This window comes from Grampus griseus, assembly GCF_964374135.1.
Source record: "Grampus griseus genome assembly, chromosome: 4".
Lineage (NCBI taxonomy): Eukaryota > Metazoa > Chordata > Mammalia > Artiodactyla > Delphinidae > Grampus > Grampus griseus.
This window is the reverse complement of record NC_138997.1, coordinates 15084825-15108050: the sequence shown is the minus strand read 5'-3', so window position 1 is coordinate 15108050 and position 23226 is coordinate 15084825.

The following is a 23226-nucleotide window of genomic DNA, read 5'->3' as shown; positions in this document are numbered from 1 at the left end:
AGAAAAATGGGAGAAGACTCAAATCAATAGAAATAGAAATGAAAAAGGAGAGGTAACAACAGACACTGCAGAAATACAAAAGATCATGAGAGATTACTACAAGCAACTCTATGCCAATAAAATGGACAACCTGGAAGAAATGGACATATTCTTAGAAAAGCACAACCTTCTGAGACTGAACCAGGAAGAAACAGAAAATATAAACAGACCAATCAAAAGGACTGAAATTGAAACTGTGATTAAAAATCTTCCAACGAGGGCTTCCCTGGTGGCGCAGTGGTTGAGACTCCGCCTGCTGATGCAGGGGACGCGGGTTCGTGCCCCGATCTGGGAAGATCCCACATGCCGCGGAGCGGCTGGGCCCGTGAGACATGGCTACTGAGCCGTGCGTCCGGAGTCTGTGCTCCACAATGGGAGAGGCCACAACAGTGGGAGGCCCGCGTACTGCAAAAAAAAAAAATCTTCCAACGAACAAAAGTCTAGGACAAGATGGCTTCACACGTAAATTCTATCAAACATTTAGAGAAGAGGTAATACCTGTCCTTCTCAAACTCTACCAAAATATAGCAGAGGGAGGAACACTCCCAAACTCATTCTACAAGGCCCCCATCACCCTGATACCAAAACAAGAGAAAGATGTCACAAAAAATGAAAACTACAGGCCAACATCACTAATGAACATAGATGCAAAAATCCTCAACAAAATACTAGCAAACAGAACCCAACAGCACATTAAAAGGATCATACACCATGATCCACTGGAGTTTATCCCAGGGATGCAAGGATTCTTCAATATACCCAAATCAATCAATGTGATACACCATATTAAGAAACTGAAGAATAATAATCATACGATCATCTCAATAGATGCAGAAAATGCTTTTGACAAAATTCAACACCCATTTATGATAAAACCTTCCAGAAAGTAGGCACAGAGGGAACTTACCTCAACATAATAAAGGCCATATATGACAAACCCAAAACAAACATCATCCTTAATGGTGAAAAACTGAAACCTTTCCACTAAGATCAGAAACAAGACAAGGTTGCGCACTCTCACCACTCTTATTCAACACAGTTTTGGAAGTTTTACACACAGCAATCAGAGAAGTAAAAGAAATAAAAGGAATCAAAATCAGAAAAGAAGAAGTAAAACTGCCACTGTTTGCAGATGGCATGATACTACACATAGCGAATCCTAAAGATGCTACCAGAAAACTACTACAGCTAATCAATGAATTTGGTAAAGTAGCAGGATACAATATTAACGCACAGAAATCTCTTGCATTCCTATACACTAATGATGAAAAATCTGAAAGAGATATTAAGGAAACGCGCCCATTTACCACTGCAACAAAAAGAATAAAATACCTAGGAATAAATCTACCTAAGGAGACAAAAGACCTGTATGCAGAAAACTATTTACACTGATGAAAGAAATTAAAGGTGATACAAACGGATGAAGAGATATACCATGTTCTTGGATTGGAAGAATCAACATTGTGAAAATGACTATACTACCCAAAGCAATCTACAGATTCAATGCAATCCCTATCAAACTACCACTGGCATTTTTCACAGAACTAGAACAAAAAATTTCACAATTTGTATGGAAACACAGAAGACCCCGAATATCCAAAGCAATCCTGAGGAAGAGAAATGGAGCTGGCGGAATCAGGCTCCCTGACTTCAGACTATACTACAAAGCTACAGTAATCAAGACAGTATAGTACTGGCACAAAAACAGAAATATATATCAATGGAGCAGGATAGAAAGCCCAGAGATAAACCCATGGTCACTTTATTTTTGATAAAAGAGGCAAGAATATACAATGGAGAAAAGACAGCCTCTTCAATAAGTGGTGCTGGGAAAACTGGACAGCTACATGTAAAAGAATGAAATTAGAACACTCCCTAAGACCAAACACAAAAATAAACTCAAAATGGATTCGAGACCTAAATGTAAGGCCTGACAGTATCAAACTCTTAGAGGAAAACATAGGCAGAACACTCTATGACATAAATCACAGTAAGATCCTTTTTGACCCACCTCCTAGAGCAATGGAAATAAAAACAAAAATAAACAAATGGGACCTAATGAAACTTAAAAGTTTTTGCACAGCAAGGGAAACCATAAACGAGACGAAAAGGCAACCCACAGAATGGGAAAAAATATTTGCATTTGAACCAAGTGACAAAGGATTAATCTCCAAAATTTACATGCAGCTCATGCAGCTCAATATCAAAAAAAACAAACAACCCAATCCAAAAATGGGCTCAAGACCTAAATAGACATTTCTCTAAAGATATACAGATTGCCAACATACACATGAAAGAATGTTCAACATCAGTAATCATTAGAGAAATCCAAATCAAAACTACAATGAGATATCACCTCACACCCGTCAGAATGGCCATCATCAGAAAATCTACAAACAATAAATGCTGGAGAGGGTGTGGAGAAAAGGGAACCCTCTTGCACTGTTGGTGGGAATGTAAATTGATACAGCCACTATGGAGAATAGTATGGAGGTTCTTTAAAAACATAAAAATAGAACTACCATACGACCCAGCAATCCCACTACTGGGCATATACCCTGAGAAAACCGTAATTCAAAAAGGGTCATGTACCACAACGTTCATTGAAGCTCTATTTACAATAGCCAGGACATGGAAGCAACCTAAGTGTCCATCAACAGACGAATGGATAAAGAAGAAGTGGCACGTATAGACAATGGAATATTACTCAGCCATAGAAAGAAATGAAATTGAGTTATCTGCAGTGAGGTCGATGGACCTAGAATCTGTCATACAGAGTGAAGTCAGTCAGAAAAGAGAAAAACAAATACCGTATGCTAACACATATATATGGAATTAAAAAAAAAAAAAAAAGGTCATGAAGTACCTAGGGGCAGGATGGGAATAAAGATGCAGGTCTACTAGAGAATGGACTTGAGGGCACAGGGAGGGGGAAGGGTAAGCTGGGACAAAGTAAGAGAGTGGCATATACATATATACACTACCAAATACAAAACTGATAGCTAGTGGGAAGCAGCTGCGTAGCACAGGGAGATCAGCTCAGTGCTTTGTGACCACCTAGAGGGGTGGGATAGGGAGGGTGGGAGGGAGGGACATGCAAGAGGGAAGAGACATGGGGATATATGTGTATGTAGAGCTGATTCACTTTGTTATAAAGCAGAAACTAACACACCATTTTAAGGCAATTATACTCCAATAAAGATGTTAAAAAAAAAAAAAAAAAACTCATCATTTTTCCTAACAGCATTGACAGTATTATCTAACACAAAAAACTCAGATGACATCAAAATGTAGGTTTTGATTTTTATTGATTGTTTCACTTAAAAGCTGAAGAATAAAGGGTTTAGAAATCAAGTGGTGAAAAGTCTGGAATTGATTATATTGTGAAATAGCTGCAAATAGTCCAAAACACACCAACTAGAAAAATGATTCAAAGTAATTAGTATATAAAATTTATCAAAGAAAGAAAGTTATTAGAACTTATATTTGATAGCATTTGAGGTAGGAGTTCCAGTAGGGTATATCCATAAACTCTTTTTATCCAATCTTCTGGACCTCATCCAATCTCATCCAATGTTATCCAATCCAAAAAGAACCTTTACAATGGGCAATGCAAGAGTGCAGTAGGGGCAGACTGAGCAAATATAGAGTTCTGGCATGGCAATTTTGGAGATCCATAAGTTTGTGAGATAGAAAGTCAATACCCTTAGCAATTATCCAGCTTATCCATTGCTTTGGTTTAATCAAGAAACTGTATATATAGTCCATCTGACAGTGACCTGGGCTTCCTCAAAATAGAGGTTTGGATTAGGAATACTGTAATCTCTTCCATCATGATACATGATTTTCTTTTATGACAAGAGTTCACCAGAAAAAGCAAAATCTTGACTCTTCCCCAGAAAATATGTTCCACCTCAGGAGAGGCAGTAAAAAAGTATGTAAAGCATGCTACATAAGAGATAATGTTTAAGAAGTGCAAAAATACTAACTATCCATTTTACTATTCTAGAGAGGAAGTGATATAATGACATTAATGTACACAAAAATTTAGGGATAAATACTTTAAGTAATGAATTTGTCATTTCAGATTTGTGTGACAAAATTTTCAATGAGCCAATCAGATCTGAATGTTTCTAAATAATAATTACACTGACGTCAGACATACTTAGCTGATTAGTATATCAAAATCTCTTTAAAATAATTAATAAATGACTCACCATTTCATAGGCTGAATCTGTGAAGTGGAAAAACAGGTGTATTTACCAAAAAAAGTGTCTTCTAAAGGTGTTCCCAAATGGATGACCTTTGCTGCTTGCCTATTTTAAAAATCTTTGTACTTATAAGGTGTATATCATATAAATTTAAATGAAGATGTCCATGTAGCACAATTCTACTGAATAACAAGGTTTCCTTTATTGATATGGCTCTGATTATGTTTCTTTGTACTAAGGCAACTACAGCATCAAATATTTCCTATGCAACTCACAGGAACATTGCATTATTTGAGCCTAATGTAAATATCCTTATAAATCCTAAGTGAAGGAAGTCAGTCTCAAAATCTTTGTATAATTACAGTGCTCTGTGGTTGAATGAAGAGCAATGTTGAGTACAATATGGCATCTACTATGCAGATTTGTTCTATGCACCTGCCCGCATCCTCATGGGCCCACAGCTTAGTTGTCTCAGGGAAGTCTTCAATTTAAAAGGAAAAGAACTTAGATGGTAGTTCACATAACACTATCTGTGGGATACAAGGGCAGCAGAACAAATAGGCATGGCATAGGAGAAATGAGTTCTCTTCAACGCAGTGCTATGGCATTGGCCATGCCTTAGGCAACTCTATATCATAGGTGGTACTAGTGACAACAGTTATGGTGGCATCAGGGCCTGATGACTTGTCTTAAGTGTAGCTGGTAGCAGTTAGGATTGCAGTACCTCTATTTTTGCTATAGCAGTTTCTTTTCAATGAGTTTTCTTGGAAGCCTAGCACAGTTTTGGAGCTTTCAGAGTGATGCACTGTAGCAGCTCTCACCACTCTGACAACAATAAGATCCAACACTGACTACGATACCAGCAAGAGAAGGCAACTCCACAGCCAGCCTCAGTGGCAGGAGTAAAGGTTCCTCCATGAACCTTGTGGAAAACAGGGCTTTTTGAATAAACTTCAATCCTTAATTAGTGCACATCTTTTCATCTGTCACAGACTACACATCACTTCCTCAGAGAAGCCGTCTCCAGCTCCCCACATATGCTTCTGTGGTGCTCTGTTAATACTCTTTTTTTTTTTTTTTTTTTTTTGCGGTACACGGGCCTCTCACTGTTGTGGCCTCTCCCGTTGCGGAGCACAGGCTCCGGACGCGCAGGCTCAGCGGCCGTGGCTCACGGGCCTAGCCGCTCCGCGGCATGTGGGATCCTCCCGGACCGGGGCACGAACCCGTGTCCCCCGCATCGGCAGGCGGACTCTCAACCACTGCGCCACCAGGAAAGCCCAATACTCTTTCAATGAACACTTTTACTTGCTCAGTGCCTACCTCCTCTCCTAGTTTCTAATTGTCAGGAGAACATTTACCTGGCTTCTCTTGTTCCCTGCTCTATCCCCAGAGGCTGGCATATAACAGGGGCTCGAAACCCATTTGTTGAATTAATAAAAAGGATATCCTGGCTGGGTTAATCCCCATGTCGCTAGAGGTCTTCGTATATAATGAGCAAATAAAGCCACCTTGAATATAATAGGATATTTTGTGGTACATGAATAGGGGCTGAACTCTATGTCTTAATTAGCCAGGAGCATAGGAAGCCCCTGGGAAAGAAGTAAAACTATGCCTTCAATCAGGGATCATACACATATGCATTTGTCTAGTGGTCTGATAGATAGATGCCAACAACGGTATTGGGAGAGGGCATGGTGGAACTGGAACAAGTTAAATGGTCAGGAGACCTAACTTATCCATGAGATAAGATCACCTTTAACCCAAATGTTCTCTGGGCCCTTATGTGTGTGGGCCTTACATAATGTCAGTTATACAAATTGCTCCCCAGATCTGTTGAAAAGAGCTCTTCTTCATGCCAAGAGAAAAGACCACAATCATATCTATTTGTAAAACTTTCTAGAAGTGTTCATGCAAATGGGTATGAGGAGGACATTCTCATATATAATTAGAGCTGCTCTTTTATCTTCTTTGGCTAAAGCTCTTCCAGTCACTGATGCTATTTTGCCCTGAACCTCACAATATATGTCAGATTCTATGCTAGTCCCTCAGAAGTCAATTGTGAAGAAAACAAAGCAAAACAAAACACAATTTCTGCCAATGAACATGGTCTAGTAGAGTAGACAGACATGAAAATGGGCCATTACAAGCCCAGTTTGTAAGTACTGTGATCCGACTAAACACAGAGGACTCTGGGAGCAGAAAAAGGTCACCCAAAGTATTATCAGAGGATTCTCAGAGTAAGTGGCAACTAGGTTGAGACCTAGAGAATGAATAGTAGGAGGTTACAAGGTCTATGCTGAGGGCAAAGCCTGTGCAAAGGTTTGCACAGCATAGTGTATTAAAGAAATACCAATTGGCAGGTACAAATTACTGTGTATAAAAGAGATAAACAACAAGGTCCTACTGTATAGCCCAGGGATCTACATTCAATATCCTATAATAAACCATAATGGACAAGAATACGATAAAGAATATATATGTACATACCTGAATCACTTTGCTGTACACCAGAAACTAACACAACATTGTAAATAAACAACACTTCAATGGAAATTTTTTTTCAAAAAAAGAAATACTAATTGTTCAGTAGAGTTAATTGATCAGAAGGTCAGAAGTGGCAAAAAGGTATAGGAGAGGACCGGGAATAAACAAAGCCAGATCATGAGGGCATTAGAAGCTATGGAAGTACCTTTAAAAATGGTAAATTTCATGTTACATATATTTTACCACACACACACAAATCTCAGCTTTCCTTTCCAATCAATATAATGAAATAAAGAATTGTGGATCTTCCAAAAAAAAAAAAAAAAGAAGATGCTATGGCAAGAGTCTGGACTACTGGACTTTACCCTGAAAGTATCTGAGACCTATTAAGGGTTTTAAATTGGAAGTGAGAACATCAGTTTTGCACTTTAGAATGATGCCTCTGGCTATAGATAGTAAAAAAAGGATCAGAGCATGAAAGGCTAGATGTAGAGAAACAAGTTTGGAAGCTCTTGCAAAGTTCTAATAATACCTATAGCAAATGAGAATGGTTTGAATACAAAGACAGAGGATATGGCAAACTTGAAAGGGTCTCAACAGCTGTTAAGGACTGGTTGATTGATCTGAATGAGGGGATAAGACAAAGGGAAGATTCTTGCTTGCACATTTGTGTGAATAAGAGATTTCTGGCTCTGAGAAGGAGAATCCACTGGGCCTGAAGAAGGTTAGCCCATGGCTGGTACGAGTGTGGTACAAGCCTGCCCCATTACATGGGTACAAGGAAGTTACTGACAGAAACCTTTCATGGTGCTGAGGGGGAAGCCCCCTACATTTCAAAGTACTTCCAGGGACAGTGCCACTGTTTTTGTCTACTGCAAGTTTTAAGAGACAGATCTTCAGGAGCTCTTTATACAACTACCCACAGCCTGCCTTTGCAGCATTAATTTTGTTTCCGCAATCTGGTTAAGAAACCAAGGCCCCTTACCTGAGCACACCGCTTCCCCGACACTCTCTGAGGTGGCTACTTTCTGGTATTCTTTTCCACATCATGGATATTAGTGCACCTGGAGATGGTTTTCCCTTTTTTGTTTCATAGAAACATAGAAGCAATGGGAAGAGAACTTATAAACTCTACCAAAGCCATACTTCCCTATCTACCTGCATCTGAAACCGCAGACTCTGACTTTTCTCCTGTCACTGGAGATGAACCATTTCTTCCCTGGGTTCTAATACCTCTCACTTGTTTGTACCTTCTCCATCTTCATGTTCTCAGCAAATAATGTCTCTGTTTATCCATGATCTGAGGAGAATGCCTTGTAATCCTTGATTCTTGCTTTTTCTTACCCTATGAATCCAACCCAAATATGATCCCTGGAAGCTCTATCACCAAAATATATCCTCAAACCACCCACTTCTTTGGCACTTCCTCTGTCACTACTCTAACCCAAGCCACCATCAGCCACTGCAGAGACCCCACTGTGATAGCTTGCTCCCAGGTCTTCCTCATACTGATCATGACCCCTCAGGTTAATTTTTCATACAGCAGCAGAAGTTAGCTTTTAAAATATACATTTGAGCACATTAGCTCACTTCTCAAAACCCTCCAATGACTTGCCCTTATATTCAAATAAAACCCTAACCCCCTTCTATAGCCTGCAAAGCCCTACAAGATCTGGTCTCTGTCTTTTCCTGCATCAACCATATACAACCCTCTGATCCATGAATTCACATCAGAAACATAGGACATTTTTCTCTGCCTCAAACTCTCATTTCTGCCTCAAGGTCTTTCTTATCCCTCTGCCTAAAATATTCTGTCTGAAGACCTTAAAATGACTCATTTCTCCAGTTCACCAAGGACTTTGCTTAAATGTTAACATATCATTTAGAGTTCAATCAGAGAAGCAGTAGGAATATGTATGTGTGTGTGTGTGTGTGTGTGTGTATATATATATATATATATATATATATATATATATATATATAAAAGAGATACAGAAAGAGAACTTCTCTCTATATATATAGAGAAAGGAAGTATCTATCTCTGTCTCTCTATATGGAGAGAGAAAAGGGCTTATGCAATTGTGGAGGAAAGGGCTTATGCAATTGTGGAGGAAAGGGCTTATGCAACTGTGGAGGAAAGGGCTTATGCAATTGTGGAGGATGGTTTAGCTAGTCCACAGTGTGTAGGGCTGGCCATCACGAAGGGAAGACCATGAGTAGACTGACTGTATCTCCACAGGCATGAAACTGTTGTCCACAGGCAGAATTGCTCCTATCTCCCAGGAAAGCCTCAAATCTGATTTTAGAACTTCCATCTGATTAAGTCAGGCCATTCAACATAGTAACTCTTATGTAAAGACAACAGATACGAAACTTTAGTTACATCTGCACAATTCTTCATAGGATGATCTAGATTACTGTTTGACTGAATAGCTAACTGGGGTCTATAGCTTAGCAAAGTTGACATATCAAAAAGCCATCACAGTCACCTATTCAGAGAGGCCTTCCATAATCATAGTGGCCATATCAGGACCCTGTCAATCTCCTTACTCTCTGTGTCCATAATCTGCTTTGTTTTTCATAGCATATATCCCAAGCTGACATTAATTTTTTATTTATTCATTTTATGATTTCTCTAATAGCTCCAAGAAATCATGGACTTTGTTTCATTTACTACTTTATTGTCATTTTAAATTTTTTTAAATGAATGAATGCATTGGCCAATGAAATGATCACTATTAATGTAACTCAGAGAGGGAGGGTGATCTTCAGTGTGTGATATAATTCTCTACTCAGAGATATGTTCACAGTGATTGGCAATGAGTGTGGTTAGATCTTTCATTAGGGACTTGTTGGCAGAAAAGTTTGAAGGTGTTGTTATCTACAACCCAAAGTAAGAAAGCAAGGACTGGTCATGATCTATTTAATTTTAGTCTAAAATGTTTTAAAGATATTTGATTTCTAATGCATGATTATTTCACTCTGATCAGGACTTCTGACATCTGTTAACATTTTTTCTCTACAACTTAAATCTTAACTTCTCTTCTGACCATAAAAGAGCAGCATTTATAGGTACAGAAATTAACAATGTAGTTTCCAGATATAAGAAAGAGAAAAAAAGAAAAAAGAAAGAAATGAAGGAAAGAAGGAGGGAGGAGGGAGGGAAGGAAAGAAGGAAGAAGGGAGGGGCCAAAACTAATCCATGGGCAATTTCAATTTTTTTTGTTGATAAATTTTCCCTTTTGTTTCAATGTTCAGAATACAGTAAACCAAAGTGCTGTTTATAGTCTTTGTGTTTTTGTTTCATATAAGTATCTTTAAAATACAAACAACACTGTTGTCAATAAATTTTACTTCATCCAGTTTCCCATTACGATGAATGGCCTGTGCAGTCTGAAAAGAGTGAAAACGGTGATAATTCAACTGATTTACATCATATACTGAAATTCTATTATGTGATAGGCACTAAGTAGGTGGTATGAAGGATACCAAAAATGACCTCTGCTTTTCTGTACCTCATATTTATAATATGTATAAATCTTTCTTTCATTTTTCTCTGAATTTACAAAGCACAAATTCCCTTTGCCATACTTACATTTGTTTTGAATTAACTTCAGCTAAATGAATAAATAAATAAATACATAAATGAATAAATAAATAAATGTCACAAACCCATTTAAAACATTTATCTTTGCACAGGGGACCTATACACACTATTATTGATATGAAAGATTAGGACATATAAAAATCAAAACCCAAAGCAAAACAAGCAAGCAAACAAATTCTGAGTTCCTCAGAAGGAAGAAGCTGTGGGTACACTGAAAATAAATACTGCATTAACCAATTCTCTAGTTGGATGAATGGATGAATTATTCCCAGGGAGCAATAAGTTGGGTCATTGCAAAGGACTAGTCTCTCAGGCCACTAAAGGCACATTTAGAAAATGAAGCTGTTGTATATAAACTGTACCAGACAGGTTAGAAATCAAAATGCCTCCCTATCTTACTCACAAGGAGAATCTGGCAGATTGAGAATTGTTCCAGAAGAAAGCATAGTAGGCAACAAATAGCTTCTTGAATTATACCCAGTGTAGGAAATTAGAGATGTTAAGAAAAACTCCTTATATAAAGATCCTTAGCAGAGCAAAAGGTAGGGTTCCAGAATAAATGATTCTCAGTGGATTAACGTCTTACATCAAATTCCTACTAAAAGAGAATTTCAAAGCTTGCATGAGTGACTGCTCAAAGGCTCCTAATTGTTACTTTCTGGATGGGAGGTTCTCAATGTTTTGTACTTGCTGCACACTTTCAAATACAGGCCTTTCCCTCATGAGCCAAGTTTTCATAATGCAAATTTGGTATGACTTGATCAATTAACTTTGGAGAATAATTAACTCTATAATTTCTATCATATAGAATAGGATAATAAAACGTGCTATTCTATAGTTCATAGGAAAAGATTGTTACAAAGAAAATAGATGCAATCAAACAATGGGTCTCTCAATGAGATTTACATTAACAATTAAAAATAAAATTATCACTGAAACTTCCTGTGAATCATTGGATAGCCCACACATGAAAGTGGCATTTGGCATTTCTCTATCATTAAGAATCAGCAAAAAAAAAAAAAAAAAGAATCAGCATTATTTACAGCACCCAAGACATGGAAACAACCAAAGTGTCCACTGATGGATAAATGTATAAAGAAGTTGTGGTATATATACATACAACGGAATATTATTCAGCCATAAAAAGATGAGGAAATCCTACTGCTTGCAACAACATGGATGGACCTTGAAGGCATTATGCTAAGTGAAACAAGTCTGAGAGAGAAAGACAAAGATTGTATGATTTCACCTATATGAGCAATCTAAAACAAAGGAACAAACAAACAAAGTCATAGAAAAAGAGATCAGACCTGTGGTTATCAGAGGCAGAGGGTGGGGGAAAGGAATTGGAGGAAGGTGGTCAAAAGGTGGAAACTTCCAGTTATAAGTAAGTGCTCGGGATAAAATGTACAACATGATGACCAGAGCTAACACTGCTGTATGATATATAGGAAAGTTGTTAAAAGAGTAAATCCTAACAGTTCTCAGCCCAAGGGAAAATTTTTTCCTCTTTTCTTTCTTTTCTTTTTATTGTTCATATGAGAAGACAGATGTTAGCTGAACCTATTGTGGTAATCATTTCACAATATATATAAATCAAACCATCATGCTGTATGTCTTAAACTTACACAGAGATGTATATCAATTATTTCTCAATAAAACTGAAAAAACTGTAAACTGTAACATATTTGCCAAAGTAAAAAAAAATATTTTCAGTATATTTCTACTTATGTCACCATACCCTACTTCCCTCTTCTTTTTATGTAAGTTGCCATATAATTTATATACAATAAAATAAACCAATCTCAAATGTACAGTTCAATGATTTTGCCTTTTAGAATTTGCATAAATGGAATACTACAATATAAAAAAGAAATGGGGACAATTTTAAGCCCTCTTTCATTTTATGGAGATACATCAGGATAATCACAGATTAATATATAAAATATTTATAGAAATATCAACATAAAATGTACATCGATTTGTTATAGAGACCGTCCCTGATCATCTGAATTATAATTGCTGATATTTATTGAGAACTTATTAACTTTCCTGCTTAAAGAAATTGACATATTTACATATTAATTTTTTCATCCTTAGATGACTCTATGAAGCAAATACTATGTTATTACTATTTTACAGATGAGAAAATGATATACAAGGAAATGAGGCAATTTGCACAATATCAGAAAGCTTAGAAGTGGGGGAACCAGAGCCTAAGCAGACTTTAGAAGATAGGTTCTTAATCACTACATAATATTGCTTTTATAAACTCACTTAATTTCTCCTCATTGTATTCATAGAACCTTTCTCTTACCATTCATAGCATTCATCACAACTTATAAATATACATCTAATTGTTCTCTTATTGATTTAATATGTCTTTCCCTGCGGTCTCTAACTCCCAGTAGACTGGGCCATGTCTGTAAATGCAGTTTTTGGCACTGAGAGAAACCATCATAAAGATATACTGACTATGTGAATGAATGAACAAAGGGATGGATGAATAAATGAATGAAAAATCATTTAAAATTGTTTTGCCTGATATTATCACCATTTTTTCAATAGAAACAATTGCATGCAAAACTTTGTTTTGATATCAAGTTAACCTAGGAAACTTTGGTCACTTGACAGTTACTTTAGGGGAGGCATTAAAGGCAATTTCATGGTACCCATCAATGGCTCACTAAACCTAATCAACCTCAGCTCTGTTTCACTGTCTAAATAGAACTGACTGCCTCTTTTATAATCACAAGGCAAAGTTCTCATATGCTCTATTAAATATACACTCCTATATGGCTGTTCAACTTGCACTACCCATACCTCTTACTCCTGGCAGGTAATCCCCTGAATTACATTCACAATGATCCAGTATCTCAGTCCATATGAGAAACACTGTCATAATAATATCTGCCTCATTATGGAAAAGTATGTTTTATAACTCATAAAAGTTATGAAGGGAAATTAGTGGTGATGTTTAAAAAGAGTAAAAAGTTGGTGGAAACGTAAGAAAGTAAAAACTAGAAATAATGTGAGAAAAAGGCAACACCTTGGAGGTATCAAAGGAAAATATTCCCTATGATCTGCTTAAGCTAGTCAGTGACAGTCTTCTCATTATTACCAATTCCCCAAACCTCACTTGCATGATTTTTTTTAAAATTTGAGGGTACCCTTTGTCCCTTATTAGACTGCGAGCACTTCAATGTTAATGGAAGGAACTACCTTCTGTACATGTACAGAGACTTAAATGTTGGGTGAGTGGTCAGGTCTCATGGAAAAAGCATACGATATGTACTTTGGGGCCTATACATGTGAGAAAGTAGAACAAAGAGTGTGGAATGCCTGAGCAGCAACTAGAAGAGAGAGTTTGCTGTGGGTGTTACGGTTGTGGTGAAGGGGCTGTGTGGGTGAGAGAAAGAGGAAGGTATTCTAGGCACTTTTGAGAGTGAAAAAGATTTAAGGAGATGATGGCAGGCCCAACATAAATTTTAGAAACATTTTGTATGATTCATTTTCATCCAATTGTTAAGAAAACCTTTGATAATATCTAAATTATTCTCTGAGGTCTCTGAGTTCATGCTATTCTTTCTTCACCTATGACTGAGGAATTTGGGCCATGAAGGAGGTGGAGAGCTCTGTGTGACCTACACACAGTTCCATTCCTTGATACTTTAGAGAGAGCAGTTTTTTTAAAAATTGCTTTTTGACTCAACACATAACTTAAAAGTAAAGAGGAGTAAGAATTTAGGCCTGAACATAAAATAATAAAGTCTACTTTTTCTTAGGAAATACAGAGACATTCACATGAGATGACTTACTTGTGATTTGATTTAGACTATTTCACAAAAGAACTGCATTGCATTCCAGACTCTAATGCTTAGCAGATAGATGATCAATAAATGTATAAAATGAAAGATGATCAATAAAAAAATATACGATTTCATTCAAAACACAAAAGACTTACAAGGCCAGAAAAATAACTTTTTATCAGCACCAGTTAATAGAAAAACAGAATTTTAAAAGTTGAGGCAGGGCTACCCTGGTGGTGCAGTGGTTTGAGGGTCCGCCTGCCGATGCAGAGGACACAGGTTCGTGCCCTGGTCCGGGAAGATCCCACATGCCGCGGAGCGGCCAGGCCCGTGAGCCATGGCCACTGAGCCTGCACGTCCAGAGCCTGTGCTCCGCAACGGGAGAGGCCACAACAGTGAGAGGCCCGCGTACCGCAAAAAAAAAGTTGAGGCAAAGTGAGACCATTGTTGGGATAAAATTCAAATCTACATCACCCAGATGACCCATACCTATAAAAGCAACTTGCCCTTCCCCTCTCGCCATGATGCAGTAGCTGATGCAATAAAATTGAAAATTTTACATATATATATTTTTCTGTGTTGCATTCTAGTATGAATTTATACAGCCTCATAGATTGGTCTCTTGTCTCTTTCATTTTGGGGAGAAGGAGGAGAGTTTACCAGGGCACAATAATCATAATGAAGATGTGGCTGAGTCCCCAAGAACTCAATCTGAGACCAGTCGTGCCCCTTAAAGCCTTGCAACCTGTTGCAAATTTCCAACATTTGTAGAAGGTTTGTCAAAGGGAAGTTGATATGTACTGCTACCAATTTTCTCCACCTTCTTGCAAGTCAACAAGGCCTGTCTCAGCTGAAAAATGACCAGAACCTGTTTATTAGTCAATATATTGAATTACTGCTTTCTCATTTTTTAGAAATTGCTTTGAATCATTTAATTATTCTATGGATCAAAGTATAGCAACCTATGACCCATGGACTGAATAACATTTACCTAAACTTTAAAAATGTGTTTATAAAACCATTTAGATAGCAAACACCTCAAAAGCAGAGACTCTAACACCCAATTTGTTTATGTCTAACAATAATACAGTACTATGACTGTTAAGGGATTCCACAATGATATGTATGTGTGTGTATCCCCAAATTTGAATTAAATTATTTTCCTAGGTAAGGAGCTTAGCTTTCAGAGCACAGAAATACAGCACATTCTGTCATCTGTTAGATTCAGGCATGACCATTACTGTGTAGTTATTTTGAAAGCTCAGGGACAAAGGGACCCTGAAATCTAGCATCATTAAGACTAATCTTTTATTTTTCTCTCATATTTCCTTTTTTTCAAATTCCATGTATATCATTCATTCATTTACTCAACATACATTCTTAAGGCCCTATAAGTATCAAATATTGTGCTCAAATTTTATCCCTTTCTCATAGCAAGCACAAGTGTGATGAAGAGAAACATGTACATGCATGATACAACAGAGACTGCTATGGATAGTATTTAAATCAAAGAGGATAGTAAAATGATGAGCACTGGCTCAAGGAATAGAGGTAATATTTGAGTCATGTTTTGAGACTAAGTAGGAATTTTCCAAAGAGGCAGAGAAGGGCAATACCATAGAGGAAAAAGAATACATGATTTTTCAGAGGCAACAAAATAGCACGGAATTCTTAAGGACATGGGTTGCTTCTAACTCATCAATAGACAACAAGCAAAGTAGTGTTACTTTCTCTACTTCACAATTACTTTTTAAATCCTTAGAACTGGGGGCCAAAGCCTGAATACTTGAAATTATAAGGCAATATTTCCATACATAGAGAATAATCTAGTGGTACAGACAGAAAACATATGAAAATTTTAGTAATATGAAATAGCATTTGAAATTACATGTTGTGAGATGTTTAAAGGAGAGAGAGAGGGAGAGAAGGGCGGGGAGAGAGAGATGGAGGGAGAGAAAACGCAGTATTATAGCTAGGGTAGGACTTTGAGGATGGGTAGGGTTTAGGCAAGTGATAAAGAGTGGAAGTATGATGTCAGTGAAGGATGTCCAAGTAGGGCAACAGTGCTGCAGAGTTCTACAGCATAAAAGTCTAACTGAAATTCTGCAGCAGGGAGAACCATTTGCATAGACTAAAATGTGAAAACATCATTCCCATTTACCTCCTGGATTTGTTCAACTCAGCAGCACCAGATAACCCACCCTGGATGTCGTCTGAAAGCCCAGCCACAGAATTTGCAATTTAGAGCATCAAAACTTGTTTAAGGCCTAAGGAGCCAATTTCTTCTCTGAGTTGGGATCAGGCCACCTTAACACTGAATCTCAAGAGAGTCCTAAAGGTCACTAGCTTTCTGTGCCTTGCTTTTGCTGACCCAGCACTTAGAATTTTCATTTCCATTTTGAAACCAATAAATCAGCATATCTTGCCAGAGGAGTTTTAACCTCTTAAGATGCAATCAAATTGCTCAGTCAAGATGACTGACTCCTGAAATTGATCTGCACATTGCTAAGAATGAAAGAGAACTTTCATGTTTCTAAGGAATATATATCTCTGATTTATAGGATAATGTTAGCTGGATCCTGAGGATTGAGTAATGCTGTTATAATTAGAAAGATGTGATATTATCTATACCAAATAGAACAGAAAGTTGCCCGTCAGTGATATTTACCAATTGTACATAGATAACCACTGTAATCAGTGTGTTTGCTGATACATTGTTTTCTAATTATCTCCATTTCAACTTGAATGTTTACTGTCTTTGATCACTGTTAAGAATGATAAAAAAACACAAAATATATCTTTAATTTCTGAAGTACCTCCCTTGGTGCTTTAAATAACATACCAAAGGTTTGAAAGTTGTTTTCGGTTTTGTTTGTTGTTTTTGGGTTTTTTGGCCACCTAATTTTAATTTTTTACCCTGATTTTTTTCTAGTTTGACTCAACAAATTATCAATAACTAATTTTCACCAAAATCAGGTCTTTCAATGAAACAATTTTATTTTGAATATGTTAAGTTTCTCATTCAATATATGTTTCAAAGCAATAGCTTTATCGATGTGTTCCTTCTCAGTTTTTTTCATCCCAATTTTGTCTTATTTCTTTAGTCAGGGCTGGCCCAGCCTCACAAGAGAATCTTAAAAAGATCATTTGTCTCCCGACTTAAACATTGGGAGGGAGCTGAGAAATGACCACCTCTCTTGCGACCCTACTTTCCCCATTACTGAAGCAATAGCCATCTAATTAATTTAATCAGCTATCACAAAGATTAGCAAGGTAACGTGTCCCAAGTGTCCCGTGTTAGTTAGAGAAAGGTATTATGTATACAGAAGAAACAGCATGATGTTATCTGTGCATTATTCCCTCAGCCCTTAAACTGGCTGACTGGTTTTCAGCTTCAGCGCTCAGGATCAAGTGAGCATAATGTACATTTAGGAAGAACACATGAATTGCCAACCAACAACCAAAGATCACTAAGTAATATTTGAAACATATGAACATGAAAAATCAGTCTGCTATTGGGAATCTCATAAAAGTATTTTTTTTCTTACAGACTTTAGCACTAATTTCTCCCCTCTTCAATTGCTGAAATGTCATGTAAAAAGTAATCTGTGCATGCTTTACTAAACTAACAAGGCAGGTGGCGTTGTTTCTGTCTTCCTGGGGAAAGGAATGCAAACCTGTCCCATTGTAAGTGAGGTAATCAGGTAAGTATAATGGAACAATCTTTTCCTATAAAGGTTTGTATTGTTATGAATATAAAATAATAACAGTGTGTTTGTTAATGTTGTTATCACCAACTCATTTTCTGTTTGAAGTCAATGACTGCTAAAATATAAATGGGAAAAGGGGATAGAAAAATGAAAGGAATCATTAAAAGAGGGTTTTAGTAATACAGCTGCAATGCATTAAATTGTAGTTTAATTTTATTTCAAAGTTTTCCTCAGAACATTTAAGGGAGAATTGTAGGCATACTGGAGAGGAAAGGCCAATCCATGCCAGGCATTTTGAATGAAAGTATTCTAAGCTTTTCTACTTCTGTTATTTTTCCATCTGCTTACTGTAGCCCACAGAGGAAGGAAAGGAAGAAGTAGACACCATATTCATCCCTATGGCCTAGATCTTGGTTGCAAAAGCCTCAAAAGCATGCTGTCCCTTCGAGCTTGCTGTGTAATTATGATATGGGCTTTTCTATGGAAAGACACGTGGAAAAGTCTGAAGACTAGTCTTCTAGTATCACTTTGCACAGAAGTTGTTTTCATCTCATTAGAAGCTACAAACAAATTCCTTCTTGGTCTCTCAAGAATCACAGAACTTGAAGCTGATATTAGGGGAAACTACTCTTGTTCACATTTATGAACTTCTGAAAGTGAAGAGTCTGTATACAGAAAGAGAAATACCAGCATTGGGCAGGGTACCAGCCCTGACAAGTTCCCACAAGTCAATTGTTAAATTCTGGCATTTAATGAGTCAGTTTTTAAGCCATCGGTAGCTTCAAATTGGGCTTGACAGGAGTATTTATACCCTGGAAGCTGATAAACACTACACATTAGTTCCCCAGTTTACCAGCATCCCAGGATGCTGAAAGAAGAGGCAGCTAGAATAATAGTGACTACCATCTGGACCTTATGTTCTTTAGTAAAGACACTTGAGTATAAGAGGATTAGTGTGGAAGGCTCTGTTAGTCTTGAGATGATCATCATAGCAGCTTTCAGAAAGACAATGGATACCAGGATGATACAGCAGAAGATAATGCAAGAAACAAATGTCTAGAAGTTGTTCAAAAATGGTCACTAATCACCCATGACAGATATCAATCCCTAGATAGGAAACTTTGCTCTAAATACCACCATGCTTGATTGTTCTAATTAAATGTTGTACAAAATTGCATTCAATTTAACCAAATTTCCTCTCCACCTCCACCCACCCCCAAACAATTCTCTTAGTGGTGTCCTAAAGCTCAAATTTCAAAAAAAAAATCCTTTTAGGTTTTGTTAAATCAAAATACAACCTGAACTTTCTGGAGGTCACTGCCTCAGGCTTTTGCAGACAGTAGCCTAGATGGGTAACTGAGCAAATTTAGTTTTTTATTTATGCTCATGAGTGGACAGTTGCAAGATAAATAACCAATACAAATTTGAAATTATAGTTAACACTTATACATTGCTTACTATGTACTACATGTATGAAATACTACATCCTCATATGATGTAACTACTGCCATTTTACAAATGAAAAACAAAAACAAACAAAAGATGAAAACCTGGGTCACAGGGAATTGAATTACCTTGCCTACTATTTCACAAAAGCAAGTTTGGAGCATGGTTTTGGATCTAGAAGGTCTGGCTCCAGAAGTGAAGAGCTTAACCATTATACCAATGCTCTTCATGGAACCATGATGTTTGTGGCATTCAGAAGCACCACTGACTGAGAACATTCCAATTCAGTTGCCTCTTTTACTAGAAGGCAATGTGCATTATATTTTCTCTTTCCTTTTTTTTAAAAAATAAATTTATTTATTTTTGGCTGCGTTGGGTCTTCGTTGCTGTGCGTGGGCTTTCTCTAGTTGTGGCGAGCAGGGGCTACTCTTGTGGTGGACAACAGGTTCTAGGCACGCAGGCTTCAGTAGTTGTGGCACGTGGGCTCAGTAGTTGAGGCTCGTTGGCTCTAGAGCACAGGCTCAGTAGTTGTGGTGCACGGGCTTAGTTGTTCTGAGGCATGTGGGATGTTCCTGGACCAGGGATCGAACCCATGTCCCCTGCATTGGCAGGCAGATTCTTAAGCACTGCACCACCAGGGAAGTCCCTCTTTCCTTTTTATAAAGAATGTTAGTTTATATGTCACAATTTTGACATATTTATCACTTGCTATGATTACTATAGTCATTTGTATAAATGTGAATTTATCTACTTCAGTTGGGTTTAATAAACAATTAAGAACTTACTAGAAGCTACACACTCTACTGAGAACTAGGAAGAATAGAAAAGCAGGATAAACAGTAACATGATCTCTGAACCAGACATTGTTACAACAGAACTTGAGGAGCAATGCTTACACACTTGGCACACTGAAGACTGGAACAAGATAATACACAATAAAGTGCTTCCTCTAGGAAAATTTGTGTAAGAGACAGTATTAAATCTAGGTACAATCCATAAATATTTTTATAGACAAAAACATAAGGTGAAATAATTAGACATTAGCAAAATAAATGAGAAATAAACTGTCACTTTGATATATAAAGATGAATAAAATAAATGATGATATAAACAAAGGATTTTCTAAGAAAAGTTGATACTGAGGAAAAAAGAAAAAACTGAGATTAGATAATGTATAAAGGAAACATTGCACAGAATCCTGAAAAAATGAAAAAGAAAAGTGTATAATGCAAGAATAAAGCAGAGCTGTAAATTAATACAAAGCTGAAGGGAGAAATTTAAATTAGAAATTCAAGGGGTGCCAGTATTTCTTTCCGTAGGTTGAGGTAACTGGATTAACAGCACTGACAACTCTCAAAGCCTATAAGTATGGTTTATAGTCATTGAAAAATAGTATTTTAAATTAATATTAATTTAAAAAATATATTTTAACATTAGATGTCCTTTGATGATTGTGTTGACTGAATTTAACTTCTATTTGAATTAAAATAACAAAATTATTGAATTTAATGGGTTATAAGGTCAGTTTCTTCCTTAGTGTCCATGTTAATGGAATGACTGAGGAGCTACTAGGCATTTGAAAGACGAAGAGAGAAATAAGGACCATGGTGTCATCTGAGGAAGACATTAACTCAGAAAAAAAGTAATGGAATTGACATGTAGTAAAATATTTCCCAATAAATAAAGAAATTGGTTCAGCATTCTTTCAAGGCCTGGAGGTATACATGGGAGGATAAGGTCAGAATAGCATGTGTGGGAACAGAAATTCTAGAGGAATGAAGCAACTTTCATGATAGAATTAGATGATTTTTGACCTCATAGGGCATTTACTGGCAAATTGATCACAAAAAGTAATGGTGAAATCCTGAAGCCTATCATCAAATTGAATTTTATTTATTTTTAGTCATAAGTGTATATATAGTGGTTAGGCTAATGGCATAAGTATTAGAGTAAGCAATCCTTGCTATTGCAACAGATAAATCCTGAAATTTCAGAGGCTTAACAAATAAAGATTTAGGTCTCATATGTGTAAAGTCTAACATGGGTCAGTCAATGCTCCTCCATCTTTCAGTTACATCATCTGTAGTACTTGGCCACCAGGATCACCACAAGAGGGAAGGTGTGACCTGGAGTTATGCAGAATTTTTTAAAAGTTCAACCCAAGAAATAGCACACATTGTAACTGTCCATATTGCATTGGTCCAAACAATGACACAACCTAAGAGCAAGGAAGTATATGCTCCTCCATCTTTCAGTTACATCATCTGTAGTACTTGGCCACCAGAATCACCACAAGAGGGAAGGTGTGACCTGGAGTTATGCAGAATTTTTTAAAAGTTCAAGCCAAGAAATAGCACACATTGTAACTGTCCATATTGCATTGGTCCAAACAATGACACAACCTAAGAGCAAGGAAGTATAGTTTTCCTGTGTGTCCAGGATGAGAATATATTAAAGAGGCAAATAGCACTTTTTCTGCCAATATAAATTATCAGCATATAAGAAACAATAAATATATTTATGCTTGGAGAACATTCTGCTTTTTACTACTCATGACTGGGAGAGAAAACTGAGCAATGGGATAAACTAGAACAACGAATCACCAGTGTCTTCACTATGAAACTGAAAGACCTGTGAGCAAAGCAGTGTCTGACCAATGCATGATGAGCCAGTCTTCAGAGAGAGAGGAGGGTGCTAACTAGTCAAATAAAAAGTGTAGCTTATCAAATATCAATCATCAGTAAGAATTTATATACAGGCTCTCTCTATATACATACTGTCTGGAAATCCTTTAGTCTCTGTGTCCCTGTACCATTCTAGATACACAGTTGGGCCTCTCAAGATTTTCCAAGAAGTCATCCAATGTAGAATTAGCTGATAATTTCATGGAGAAAGGTACATCACAAGGAATAACTTGATATGCTTGTTGGGATGCTTCAAAATTTGTGCAAATGCTCCAATCTGCACTCAGTTTTGCTAACTACTGCTTACTTCTTGAACCTACTTTTCCCAATAATACATCTTCATTATACACAGAAATTTACCTTTGGAGAAATGGACTCATAAATTTGAATACTCAGGATCATAATTTTTCCCAGGGAAAAAAATAAAAGCTTGTTGAAATCTCACTCTTTAGAAGGAAGAGGAATAGAAAGTAAATGTGTAAATATATTTTTCTGTTTTACTGAAAGGCAAGGGGGGAGGGAGGGAAGGAGAGAGGGAGGAAGAGGACTGGCTGTCTCAGAAGATCAGACATCTCTATCCCCTGCAATAACTGGATCAAGGATGGACACATCCAAACAGGCCAATTAGAGTTATGCCTGAAATTTTTATGAAACTGTCAAGAAAGACATAATCTTTCCTGATTTGCCAAGTTGTGATAATATAAGATGGTACATAGAGAGGACCCTTGTTCCATGATATGTAGAAAATCTAAGAATAAATTTAATAAAAGTAGACAAAATAGCCAACAGATGGAAAAACAGAGAGGGAAAGAGTGGAAAGAGAGAGAAAGAGAGACATGAGTCCTATATCCTTCCAGGACTGAAGCCATTTCTCAACTTTCCAATTACTGAGCTAGTAAGTTTGTACACTATGCTACTTCCACAATTCACATAAAGGGTTGTTTGTATATATAGTATAATAGATGTATATCTATTTAAGAATAAAATTGTTTAAATTTACTAGAGAAATATGTACATAAGTAGAAATAAAGGATGAATATCAATAACTACAGAATTTTATAAAGAAATATTTTAAGGTTTCTGTGTTAGTGCTTAAAATGCTTTACATTTATACAGTCCTTTGTACTTACAAAGTTTTCCCCAAAATTAGCTAATTTAACATTAACATAACTGTACAACAGTTATTATAATCCCACTCCAGAAGAAGTAAAATTGTGGCTCAGAAAAGGAAAATGA